The following is a 13110-nucleotide window of genomic DNA, read 5'->3' on the forward strand; positions in this document are numbered from 1 at the left end:
GCTGTACCCAAAGACCGGCACCGATGCATTGCACTTTGAAGCACCACAACACTTCAGGCAATGCCATATGAAAGGCCGCAAAAATGAAGATGAAACACATTTGCCAACAGTCTGCCTCTTCACCAGAGTTTGATCTTCAGGTGTCTCCTACTGAGTGTAGTCGTCCTACAAAATGAAATCTTACTTTTTTTGATAAAAGAGAAATTGAATTTCCCAGAAAGCTCTGCCTGATGGGAAAGGCAGAGAACCGGCTGAGCTAAGGGTTTGGTAAACATTTCAGTTTTCATCACGAAAACCTCTGAAATGTAGTTATAGGGTGTCTAAAATGTTCAGTCCGCTAGCTTAGAAAAGGTACAAGTAGAAACTCAGAAAGCAGTTGGACCTGCTCTTTTCTGCTGATGATTCTAAAAGGCGAGGCAAAAGGCAAGTCCAGCTGCCTTTGAGTTGTTACTTGTGATCCTGTAGTTTAGTTCTTAAATTTCCACACGGAGCACACTGGGATTTTGTAGTTTTCTAGTTATTCTGTGTCATAAAAAACTCAGCAGTAACTCCGCATGATCTCTGTTTGATGGTTCGCTGGAAAACTATCAAATACCACTGTGTAACTAGTACAGCATTGCCAGCATGATGAAAGTATAATTATTGCAAAACCAGTGCAGTCAAATTCATCTGTAGCAAAAGGAAATATTATCCTGTGCAGTCCTACTTTAACATAGTGCACAGCAAAATCAAATGTCTTTTTTTTTTCTTGATTAATATACAGTACATTGATTGCAGGAGAAGGACAATACAGAATAGTTGATTAGAATAAAGGTTCCCCTTTAAACCTAACAATGTGCCACCATCATTAGCAAAGCATCCTTGGATGAAGTTGTGATTAGCCTGAACACTTTGCCATCCCTCTAGACACATAAAAGCTGAAGTGTATTAATCATTCATGTCAAAGGTGCAACAGCCTGAAGTACCAGGCAGCAATGGCAATGTCTTGTGCTTGAAAACCTTGGGACCTCTAGTGTTTCTTTAAAAGTCTCCCATCACTGTCCAGGGACTTTACACTGAGCTGAAATACTGGTTCCTTTTCGTATGTGCATTCCTATCACAAACATACAACTAACCAGTGAACTGCTTTTCAGACGTCACATAAAGAGTCTGTGAATTGTTGCCCATATGGGATAAATTTATACTTTCATTGTGCTGACATTTGTGACATCAACATAAGTTTAATTTATTGGCAACTTGTCAGAGTGCAAAGGAAAGAAAGAAACAGGGAGTTTGGATATCCTTGTTGTTCAACAGCTTTTCATTTTTCGTGTCAGTAAGGACACAAGATATAAAGAGAGCGCATTTGTTGACAGTCTCATCATTACCCAGAGCTCATGGTCTGCTGAAAAGAGATGGAGAGAAAGAAGGAGGAGAAGGTCGTTGCTGTGTTTGCTTCTGTCTCCCCCAGCTGTGGACAAATATCTTTTTAGCATGCATGATGATGTTTGCTTGGCCTTTTTGCATTTGTGTAGACTCTCTATCTTTTTGCATGATTTGCATTTTGTGTTTCTTTTTTTTTCTTTTTTCAGGCATGGGATTTATTCCATCTGATGCAACAAAACCCGATACTGAGACGATGTGCTGCTCACCTGTGAAAACACTGTGACCAGTTTGCCGGCGACTGGACGCCCTCCCCGCCGTGAAAAGTTTTGTATGTTGTGTGGGTTATGAAAAGATCCCAAGTGGTTGGACAAAAAAAGGGGGTTGCTGAAAGATTCATAGAACCTTCGTTCAACAGGCGTTTCCATGGCAACACAACAGTCTCTGGTTAAAAAAAACCAAAGGCCTCAATGCACGCGCAGATCCACCGCCTCAAAGACCCTTTGATTTCTGTATACACAGAGAAACGCATGCACACAAACATGCAGGCGCCTCTTTTTTTTTTCTCTCGCTCTCTTTTTTTTTGCATTTTAGTCGCGTCATAAAATTTTTGTGTTTATTTCATATACCCCTCTTGGAAATCAGTTTAATCTATTTATTTATTTATTTTTTGCAATAAACACTTGACTTGATTTCTAACAACTCAGAGGCAAACATTGTTTTCCTCATTTGAATTCAGAATATGAGTTTAAACAGATTTAAATGGCATTACACAACTGATTAGAAATAATTATTTCAATATGGGACATTTGGGTGAACGTGGGAAAACTGAGTTTTAAATGATCACCCACAAATTTGTCACACACATGTAAATACACCACACACACACACACACATATATATATATATATATATATGTGGGTGATTTGTTTAAATGTAAGCAGTGGGATTGTGTGGAGGCTAGCTGCTCTTTTTGGACATACTTGAGCAGAGGGATGTATTTTCCCTTATAACGATGACATGATCCATTTTCATCCTTTCTTCAAATTGCCCCTTGCTATCCAAATTGACTGAGGCAACAAGCCGTCCACCCACGGTGTAGCATTCCCTCATTTCATAAATAACGCATCCTTCTAAGTGAAATGATTTAGTGCACAAGCAAGACAAGGAAGAGCCATTATTGCAGCATCTCTTCACCTCCAGCTAAGATTTGGGTGAGGTCTCTCCGCATCTCTATCAAACATGCCTAGACAGACAAAGGGGGCACCCTCAGAGCCATATCTGCTTACAGAGCGTGCATCCTGAATAATAAAGCTCATGCTAAATATGACTCTGCCCCGTGAGATCAGGCAATGAAATACTTAATGAAGTAATAAGATGCTCTACATTATTCAAGAGTGAGAAGTCCAGATGGAATTAAGCAAACTCCAAAATGGACACACCTCCCACGTACTTAGACGCTCTTAGATACAGTGCATGTTAATTGTTTTGGTGTTGGTCAGGTACAGGCAGTGCTTTGGCATTTATAAAAGGAATGCATGACAGGATTTTTCAATATAAAAAAAATCTATAGACTCTTACAAAATTAATGCCTGGAGGTGGATGGAGTGTGTTTATCTGTAGAGATCCCACCCTCCGCCTGTACTTTCTTGCTCGAGGCATTTCTGGGTTTTGAACTTTGTTCAGCAGGTTTGCAGGCCCAAGCTTATGACTTAATATAAAACAGAGACCAGCTAACATCACAGTCACAGTCACTTTCATCAGCTCTCTGTTTGTTTCACGGTTGTTTAAAGAGCTGTAGGTCTATGTTCCTGGATTAGTGCAGTCAGCTGAGCGATGAAAAGATACATATATACGTACATGTAATGTGCATTTGTGGCGCATTACAGCTTCTGGTTATGTGATCACTTCCTGCAGGGATGTGCAGGGGTGTTTGCGTGTTTATTTGTGCTTTAAAACGCACAATGTTGTGCCACCCTTCGTTTCTTTACATTTTGCTTCCGAGGCGGCAGAATTTCTTGTAATTTTTTCAAAGACGTCTTGAGCAATCGTTTTGAAGCATTAGGCTTTCTGAAGGTCTTTCAGAGTTCTTTGTTGGACATCATCTGCTTTTTTACTCATTTTCAGTCCAGTCCTTGTGTCTGACTATTTTTAGTGGAAGATGGAGATGCTGACCTATGAATCACCGAAGCATGAAGCACCAAAGGCCCCTAACTCAAGGGCTGAACCAGTGTTATGTCTACACAACTACACAATTTATCAAAGAACCGATTTAAAATTGTACCTTTAGGCACTTTGTTACTAGCAGCCTTTTACATAATTTGTTCCCATTTTTTGGGTGATCAATTATACAAAAAATGATAAAGATAGTAGTAAGAAGAGGTATGTCTTATGCAGTGATAAATCCAAATTAGAAATTTTTGTTTCAAACCATTGAGAATACATACAAAGGAAATCTGTAAAACACAGGTTTGGGGCTCTGTCATGGTTTGGGGCTGCATTTCAGCCAGTGGTGTTGGGGATCTTGTCAAAACTGATGGAATTACGAATGCATAAAAGTCCCATTTGATCAGCCATTCAATCCCATCCGGAAAGCATCTTATTGGCAACAGTTTCATTTTTGAGCAAGACAAAGATCCCAAACACTGCCAATGCAGTAAAAGCATACCTGGATAGAAAAACACACAATGAAACACTCTCAGTCATGGACTGGCCTCCCCAGAGCCCGGAACTCAACAATATTATTGAAGCAGTGTGGGATCATCTCGACAGAGAACAGAATAAAAGGCAGACAACATCCAAAGAGTTTTGAATGTCCTTCAAGAAGCCTGGAGAACTATTCCTGAAGACTACTTGAAGATATGAAAAGAAAGCTGCCAAAGAGAGTTCAGGCTGTGTTGAAGAATAAACATGATCGCACCAAATATTGAGTTTCAATTTCATTAGAATTGTGCAAACTCTGTATTTCCGTGTATGTTTACATGTTTCACCACATTGGTGTGCCTATTTCCCATTTTATGAGCAAGATATGAAAAAATGAGGGATGGCTCAATAATTTTGAACAGTACTATAATTGGCAATCAGAAATTCTCTGGTATTCACTATTTTCTTCTTCCAGGGACTGTCATGTCACTGCTTTCATTCAGTCACTCTCACTGAAATTTAAATGTTACATTTACAAATGTAACAAACCACCAGTGTTAAAGCATGGCTACTTTTGCAGCTGTAGTATGCTGACAGTGCTCACCGAACTGCTGTGAAGCAGGATTTGTAACAAGTTGTGAAAGGTGGACTCATTTTCTAAAGTTTCTAAACAGGCTAGCTTTTCAAACTTTTATTCCATGCAAATGAATAAATTCAGCCAAAGCGTTGAAGCTACTAATTACAAGGTTCCAGCATGTGTTCATTTTTACTTTTTCAGTTTTGTTTACATTCCACAAAGTTCTGCATCCTTGCACTTCATAATTGTTTGCTTTAAAGAGAAAGAGGTGCATTTTACAAACTGTATTTTCATTTCTGGTTTTTCCTCTTCTCATTGAGTTTTGTCTGAATGCCTGACAGCCAAGCAAGCCACAGCACAAATACACACATGTACACACTTTACTTTCATCAAAGCTGGTCTCTCTCTCTCTCTCTCTCTCTCTCTCTCTCTCACACACACACACACACACACACACACACACACACACACACACACACACACACACACAGCCTCAAACAGCTCTACTTTCTCTTCTAACCACCCTGATTCATACTGGGGAGATTAAGAGATTACAGAACTCCCCCTGGGTGTGTGTATGTGTTTGCTGTGTGTGTCTATGCCTTCTTTTGCCTGTGTGTGTGGGTGGGGCATCCTGTGTCAGACCTCTCTGTCAGATTTTTTTTTTTTTAGGTTTTGTGTATATTTACACCTCTATAGGTATGATTGATATGTTTATATCTCTCATTCTACTCAGGAGTATGGATCATCTCATCTGTGGCAGTGAGTTTGTAATGTGTGAGAGCATCAGGTTCATCTACCTACTTTTTTACACATTTGCATATTTGAAACAAAAGAGTCTGTGAGTGAGTGCTTCAGTGCTTCTTTGTGGATTTGATTAAATATTCCAATATTAAATACCAGTATGATGAGGAGTACAAGCACATCTCATTTTTATCATCTACTAATCTGACACGTGTCTCCTTTATGCTTCTTCATCGCATTTATAATACAGCTTAAAAAAACCTTGATTTCTAAGCATGCTTGCAGTTCAGAAACTTTGCGACAGTGAAGTGGAGATGGGCGATGACGTTAAAGCAGAAGGACATGCAAAGCGTAATCTCTATTCAAGAAAACATCACAAAAGCTCAAGGACATAAGAAGTGATAACATTCTCCTCGAAGTTCTTTGTACCAGATGTCAGAATGAGTTCTTTTATGTGTATGAAAAGCAGGTCTAGTCACAAAAGACCTAGAAGGAAGTTTAGGCTTGCAGGGACCCCTGCTGTCCTCTCCCGAACATTGCACTTTCATTCTTTTTGAGGGTGCTTCTGCAGGAACAAACATTAGGCATGCAGGATATTGTCCAGGGTTTAATATGTTGCCAGTTTGGCATATTTAATTGAACATATGCTCTCAAATTCCAAGGTTTTGAAAGCACTTATTTAAAAGTTTAAACCTCCCATTCTGTATTGTTTTGAGATGATGCTGATTGGCACACACTGGTCATTGTTTTTCCTGGAGGTCACCGCTTAACTATGTGACTTTACAATATTTGTTTTTGTCACATTAATATGGTAACTGCTGCACCTTATGCATATGCTTTTAATTAATGTAATCATTTTTTTACAGTCACTACTAGTTACTTCTGTTTAGTGCAGATCAAATATCTGTAGCAGATTTAGCTGACTGACAAAGAATTCATGGTCAGGTGAGGCCTGCTCCCTTGGCCTAAAGATAAAAGATCTGAGTTGATTCCAAGTGTTGAAAGTGGATTTGAATTTTTCACTGGAACTCTTAATATAAAGTCCAAAGAGATGATGGTCCAAGTGAAGGAGGCTGTTATTAAAAAACAAAATAAACCTATCAGAGAGATTGCAAAAACTTTAGGACTGGCCAAATCAACAATCTAGTACATTCTTAAAAAGAATGAATGCACTGACCAGCTCACAAACACCAGAACTCCCTGAAAAAGCACGGAAAACAACTGAAGTGGATGATGACATAATTATTTCCTCCGTTAGAAACTGTTAAGAACACCTCTTCACAACATCCATCCATGAAGAAGACTCTCAGGGAGACAGATGCATCATTATCGGAGTCTTCAATCAATAGATGCTGAAATATACATTTATCGAACATGATGGAGGTATGGACATGTGTGTCTGCCAATGGCACCGGGTCACTGGTGTTTACTGATGCTGTGACTACTGATAGAAGTAGCAGGATGAATTCCTCAGTGTACAGGGCTATACTCTGCCCAGATTCAGACTTATGCTGCAAAACCGATCACACAGTGCTTCATGGTGCAAATGGATAATCACCCAAAGCATACTACAAGAGCAACTCAAGCTTCTGAAGGCAAAGAAATATATAGGGATATACTTCAGTGGTCAAGTCAGTCACTTGATCTCAACCCAAGAGAGCATGCTTTACAGCTACTGAAGAGAAGACAGACAAGCAACAACTGAAGGAGGCCGCAGTAAATCCCTGGCAGAGCATCTCCAGGGAGGAAACATGCTATTTGTTTCCTCCCTGGAGATGCTTTGCAGTCATTGACTGCAAATAATTTTCATCCAAGTATTAAAAACAATATTAATATTTAAAACAATGTTAGTGTGTCCAATTACTTTGAACCTCTGAAATGGTGAGCTTTGAATTAAAAAAAAAGACTATAGTTCCTAAACAGCTGATACAAAATATTTGTTGAACCTCTTGAATAAAAGCTAAAAGCATGCTCTTCAGTCACATTGGTTGCTTGATTTAAAAGCCAGTGTAGTGGCTTATAGCCCAAACTTTACATTAGCTTTACGTTAGAGTAGTAACCAGCAATACCCAGTTGAGTGTGTCCCGATATGTCTTACATCCAGAGCCTACATCACAACAGAAACCTGCCTCTGCAAATTGATTGCAACCCCTTTCCTACTGAAGTTCTCTTAGTTGAGTGACATAATTATTTGAATGTTGCTGTGAACGGAATATTTAATGTTTCTATTCTGTCTCTTGTCTCTTGTCTCCTGATTTCTGCTTGGTGTTTAAACAAAGCTGTTCACACATTAGTTAAAACTCCAAAGTCATTAAGTGACACAAACAGAGATTAAGGCAGCGATAGACTGGCATCTCTTGTGTCTGCAGGGTAAAATTTACATTTTTGTCAATGGAGTCTGGTGGCTTTGACAAGAGTAATATAGGCTTCAGTTCTTCAAAGAACAGATTTTCCAGTGCAAAGTAAAGCAGTTAAAATACTCTAAATATAGATTTTTTTTTCCAAGGTGGGTGGACGGTTGACCCTTTTTACATTGCTAAAATACAGTTTGCTGCTGACCCCATAAACAGCAATATATTCTTTCTCTTTGTTTCTTCACATCTCAGCACCTCCTCTGTACTGACTATGGACAAGACTAACCTCATACAACCTTGCTTTTGAATTTCTTCTTCTGCTTGATAAAATTCTTACTGGGCTGTAAGGGAGACCATCCAGTTGTGGCGCTGTAGAGAAATGGAAACAGAGGGCAATTTTATACCTGTGTTGTTTTTAGTTTCCACTTCAGAGTTTATAAAAAGATGCATTTTTAGTTATATGTGTGGATTTTAACAAACTTGAGTTTTTTCTAGGCAGGTGGTCTGGTAAATTCAAATATGAGCCTGTCTGTCACAGGGCGAGAGATGGGGTACACACTGAACTGGTCTCCAGTCAACCGTGCCCACATTCACCTTTCCAGGTCATTTAGGATTGCTTGCATGCTTCCATGTAAAGCCTGTACAGAAAGCCCAAACACAGCAGCCAGATTTGAGAGTGCTAACCAGAAAATTTCATTTTTTTTAAATCCAACTATAATTTCCCATTAGTATGGGCATCCTTTTTATGCCTGATAATGAAAGATAAGTCCACTTGAGTCTAAGTGGCAACTTTTAACTGTGATTCGCAGGAGACCGCTTTTCAGTTGGAACACAATGTGAAACAATGCACACATGCACGCACAGCACGCACGCACGCACACACACTAGACAACTTTGGGGTTTATTTGTTTATTTATTGCAGCTGTTTTAAAGAACCTTATCTTGTCATATCTTGTTCTGTGTCTTAACTTACATCTTGTTCTTTTTTCACTATTGCCACTTCCTACATTCATTCATATCATTACTTTCTTTTCATTTCAGATCTTCCAGTTCTGGTCCAGCCTAATGTGTTGTACCAGTATTAACTGTTCTCATTCTGTGTGTTTTTCAGTCTGTGTCTTGCCTGGTCTCTGTGCTAGATTGTCTTTGTACCATGACTCAAGCGTTCCAGCAGGGTTGTGTAAGTACTCCCATGTGCCTGACTCTTTTTTTTGACTTTGCTTTCTCCCTCTGCTTTTGTTTGCAGTGTTGTTGCACAGCTGTATTCTGAAGCCACTTTACCTTGAGTAAAGTCTGCCTTTTTGAACTTTTCCCCTTCCTCTGATGTTCTGTGTTTGATTCCTCATGTTCCTGCTTATTGATCATTACAGATCTGTACCAGCAAAAGTAAAAAGAGAGAAACCAGGTCCTTTCTACCTACCTACCTAAGCTGCATTAGAAATCTTAATGCTAGATGAAAGGTGGTGTGTTATTTAAAAATTTTAAATAAGATAATTAGTATTGTTTATGGTATTACTTTATTTAATCTTATCTTAACTTACTCATACTTTACACAACTGGCTACCTAGTTTTACAATAAAATATGTAGGAGGACTTTCTTCACTCCTTAAATTTCTCTGTGAAAAATGTTAATAGAATTTGGTGGGAAATTAGCTTTTAACACCTTCATGCTGTCCCGTTTCTTAAAGAGGTGACAGTGATACAGGAGTATCACCTCCTTTTGTTAATCCTTTATCTCCTCTATCCACTCACCACCATCACCCCTTCATCCTATCTTCTCAGTTACTGTTGCTTTACTCCTTTCTTCCCATCTCCCCACCCTTTTGACTCCTGTCTTCTCATACACACCCCCACCCCCACTGACTGAGAAGTGGTGCTCTCTCTTTCTCTCTAGAAGCTTGTGCCACACTGAGGGCTGTGCCAATTAATGGCTGTCATGTTGCTCTGTGGTGGAGCTGCATTAAGTGGTGCAGACAATTTGTATTACAGAGGGCCCATCTCATGCATGGGTGAGCTGGGTGATGTAGCCTGCCTGTGCTAATAGGCTTTGAATGCATAGGCCATAGACCTTGAGAACTCCACAACCGGAAGGCTTAAGTTGGTGGTAGTCAAATACTGCATTCAGACTGGACAAAAACTACATGACTACACAAAATAAAGACTGTTTGTAGGGCTATACAAAATCATTCTAGGTGACCCATTCAAAAGTAAAATGTGAGGCAGGTAAAAAGCTACAGCTCTTTACAGTCCCTGCTTATGCCGCTTTATGCCATTTTGACTTTTATAATTGGATCAAGCACTACAAATCACCTCATTACTTAAACTGAAAGGGCCTGTCTAGGCAGCTTTGCAGGGGATAGTGTATGTATGTGTGAGTGTGTCTGTGTGCATTCTGAGGAAGGGCTAACATGGCTGTGATTGAATGTAATTGTGTGTGGTTGTATGAACCAGTGTGAAAGTATTAAAGTAAATGTGTGTGTCTGATGACATGATTTATTGAGATGCAGAATTAAATTAATAAGCTTTTTGGCAATTAGACTCTGCTGAACCATCATGGCAGAAGAGAGTCCCAGCAATGATAGCAATTGGGACAGAACCCCCAGAGTGGTGGTCAAGGTGGAGTTGGAGGCTGGGATCAGGTTTGTGGTTACCAGGATGAGGTGGAGATAGGAGGAAGGCTGCATGAATGAGAGGCAGGATGACAGAAGAGCTCACAGAACATAGACCGGCTCACAGAAGGTAGGCAAGAAATGATTGGACTGGAGTCAGCACTGTGTTTGACTGTGTGGGAAAGTGGAAGTGGTGTAAAGAATAGTCTAGCAGCCTGAACACTTGGTAAAACAGGCAGATGAGTAATTAGAGATATTCCTTATTGAACTTACACATAAACTTTATGATAACAAGCATCAATTAAGGCTGCTTACTGTGCTAGAAGAAATGCAAAATGTTGTGTTTGATTTCCCCCATACTGCTCATTTGTATCTTATTTATTGATTGTATTTCTGTGCCATCCCCACAGGTGGCTGCTGAGACTCCTGAAGCAGGGATTTGTGGAAAAGGTCATCTGATCTGCATAGTTTTGTAGTACTAGCAATATTGGAAGTAATTGAACTGAGGCAGGTGGCAAGTAAACAATTTCTTGTTTCATTTGCCGCTAAATTAATTATCCCTCACCAAGCTGGGTGTTTATGACATAGCTGTTGAATGTATTTGTTTGAGCTTCGTGTAATGTGAAAGGTAAGCCTGTAATGTGCTAAGCACAAGTTCTATTAAGCTTTTCAGAGATTATGGGTTCATTCGTTGATATACTGTACCTGTCAGCACTTTTCTGTCTTATTTTTTCTTGACATGGTTATATGTTCACTGGCCACTTCATTAGGTACACACACATGACTGCAAGTCAATGCATTTTGGCACATGGTGACATGGTCAAGATGACCTTCTCAGTTTATGCCAAGCATCAGAATGGGCAATAAAAAGGATTTAAGTAACTTTGCACAAGAGCATCTCTGAACTCACAGCACTTAGAAGCAGAAGCAGAAGACCTCGCCGGGTGCCACTCCTGACAGCTAAAAGCAGGAAACTGAGGCTACAATTTGCATGGACTTGCCAAAATTGGATGATGAAAGATTAATGTTGCCTGGTTTGATGAGTCTGAATTTCTGCTGCAACATTCAGATGCTAGGGTCAGATTTTTGTGTAAATAACAGAAAAGCGTGGATCCACAGACACATGGACCAGTCTTGCATAAGTGGCTCAAGCTGGTGATAGTGGTGCAGTGTTGTGGGGGGTGTTTTCTTGGCACACTTTGGGCCTCTATGTACTGACTGAGAATTGTTTAAACACAACAGCCTTGTTGCTTATCACATCTAATGTACTTCTTAAGGACCACAGTGTACTCATCTTCTGATGGCTTCTTACAGGATAACGCCCCATGTCACAAAGCTCAAATCATCTCAAACTGGTTTCTTGAACGTGTCAATGAGTCATGACTGTATTCAAACGCCCTCCACAGTCAACAGATCTTAATCCAACAGAGCACTTTTGGGATGTGGTGGGATGTGAGATTTACAGACAACCAGTCTGCAGCTGTGAGATGCTATCATGTCCATATGAACCAAAATCTCCAAGGACTGTTTCCAGCACTTTGTTTAATCTGTGCCATCAAGAATTAAGTTAGTTCAGAAGGTGAAAGAGGGTCCAATACGGTACTAGCAACAAAGGTACCACCTAATAAAGTGGCCAATGAGTGTATATTTAGAGTAACTTTTAATGAAACATAGCACAAGATACCATACCTGTTCATATATGCACGCACAAACTGTGAAGAGAAGAAAGTTTACGTTTGAAAAACTAAAACAACATGAATACAAAGGGACGCTTATTTGTGGAGTCCTCCTCCCTCCATGGTTTATCCAGCGCTGTGCTGTGCCTCATCATGCATTATGGGTAAAAACACTTCTGCAAAGGATACATCTGTGCATCCTTGGTTGTTAAAGGTAAAGAATGGATTTTAAAAAAAAATAAATGAAAGCTGATTTAAAAAACAAAACAAAACAAAACAAAAAAACAGGGATCATGAATCAGCATCCTACAGAAACACTTTTGTCCACAGGTTCATTGTTGTGCAAGGCAAGGCCTTTCAGCTCCCTTGAGGCATTCCTTCAACACTATTATCAATCAAAAACAACTGGCTAGTTTTTCTACAAAGAGAATCCACATATAAATCAAAATGAATACAAAACAGCCCTGAAAAAAGAGGTTGTCTGCTGCATTTTTGTAACAAACTACATTACCCACACAAACCCCTTCCTAACCTTGTACTATCCTCATTTGTACCTGTATGCTTTTGTATGATGTGTAATGTAACTGTAATGGTTTTATGGTTCTCAATCTTTTTTTTTTAAGACATCTTCTTTTATAGAGGATTTTTACACCTTTAAAAAAAAATACAACCCAACAGGCTTTATATCAGTTGTTTTTTACTCCTCCAACTCTTGCCTGTGTGACAGGGCAAAATAAATTGCAAACAGAAAAGTGAGAACGCTGGAAAATATGGTTGATATGGCCAGAATGTGTCATTATTGAAGGTAGGCGTAAAAAGGGCAGGCAGTGTTATAGCTGGAGGAAATAATTTCTCTCCACAATTCAGATTCAGTGTTTTTGTGCTAATGGGTCTGTCAAGGTGAGTCCATCAACGCAGCAAAAAAGGGGGGAAAATGTGCAAGCTAATTATAAAGGTGTGTGCACATGCATGAGTGTTTCATCGAGTGAGTGTGTTTGCACAGGTGTGTAAAAGCGAGAGAAAGAAAAGCAACAGAAGAGGGCCAAAAACAAAGATAGTTGCTGTGTAACAGTCATTTACAAGCTATCATGAATGACTAGTGACACCCACGCATCATATGTCAGCATTGTACTGAATCATAATGG

This window comes from Archocentrus centrarchus, chromosome 8 (genome assembly GCF_007364275.1).
Source record: "Archocentrus centrarchus isolate MPI-CPG fArcCen1 chromosome 8, fArcCen1, whole genome shotgun sequence".
NCBI lineage: Eukaryota > Metazoa > Chordata > Actinopteri > Cichliformes > Cichlidae > Archocentrus > Archocentrus centrarchus.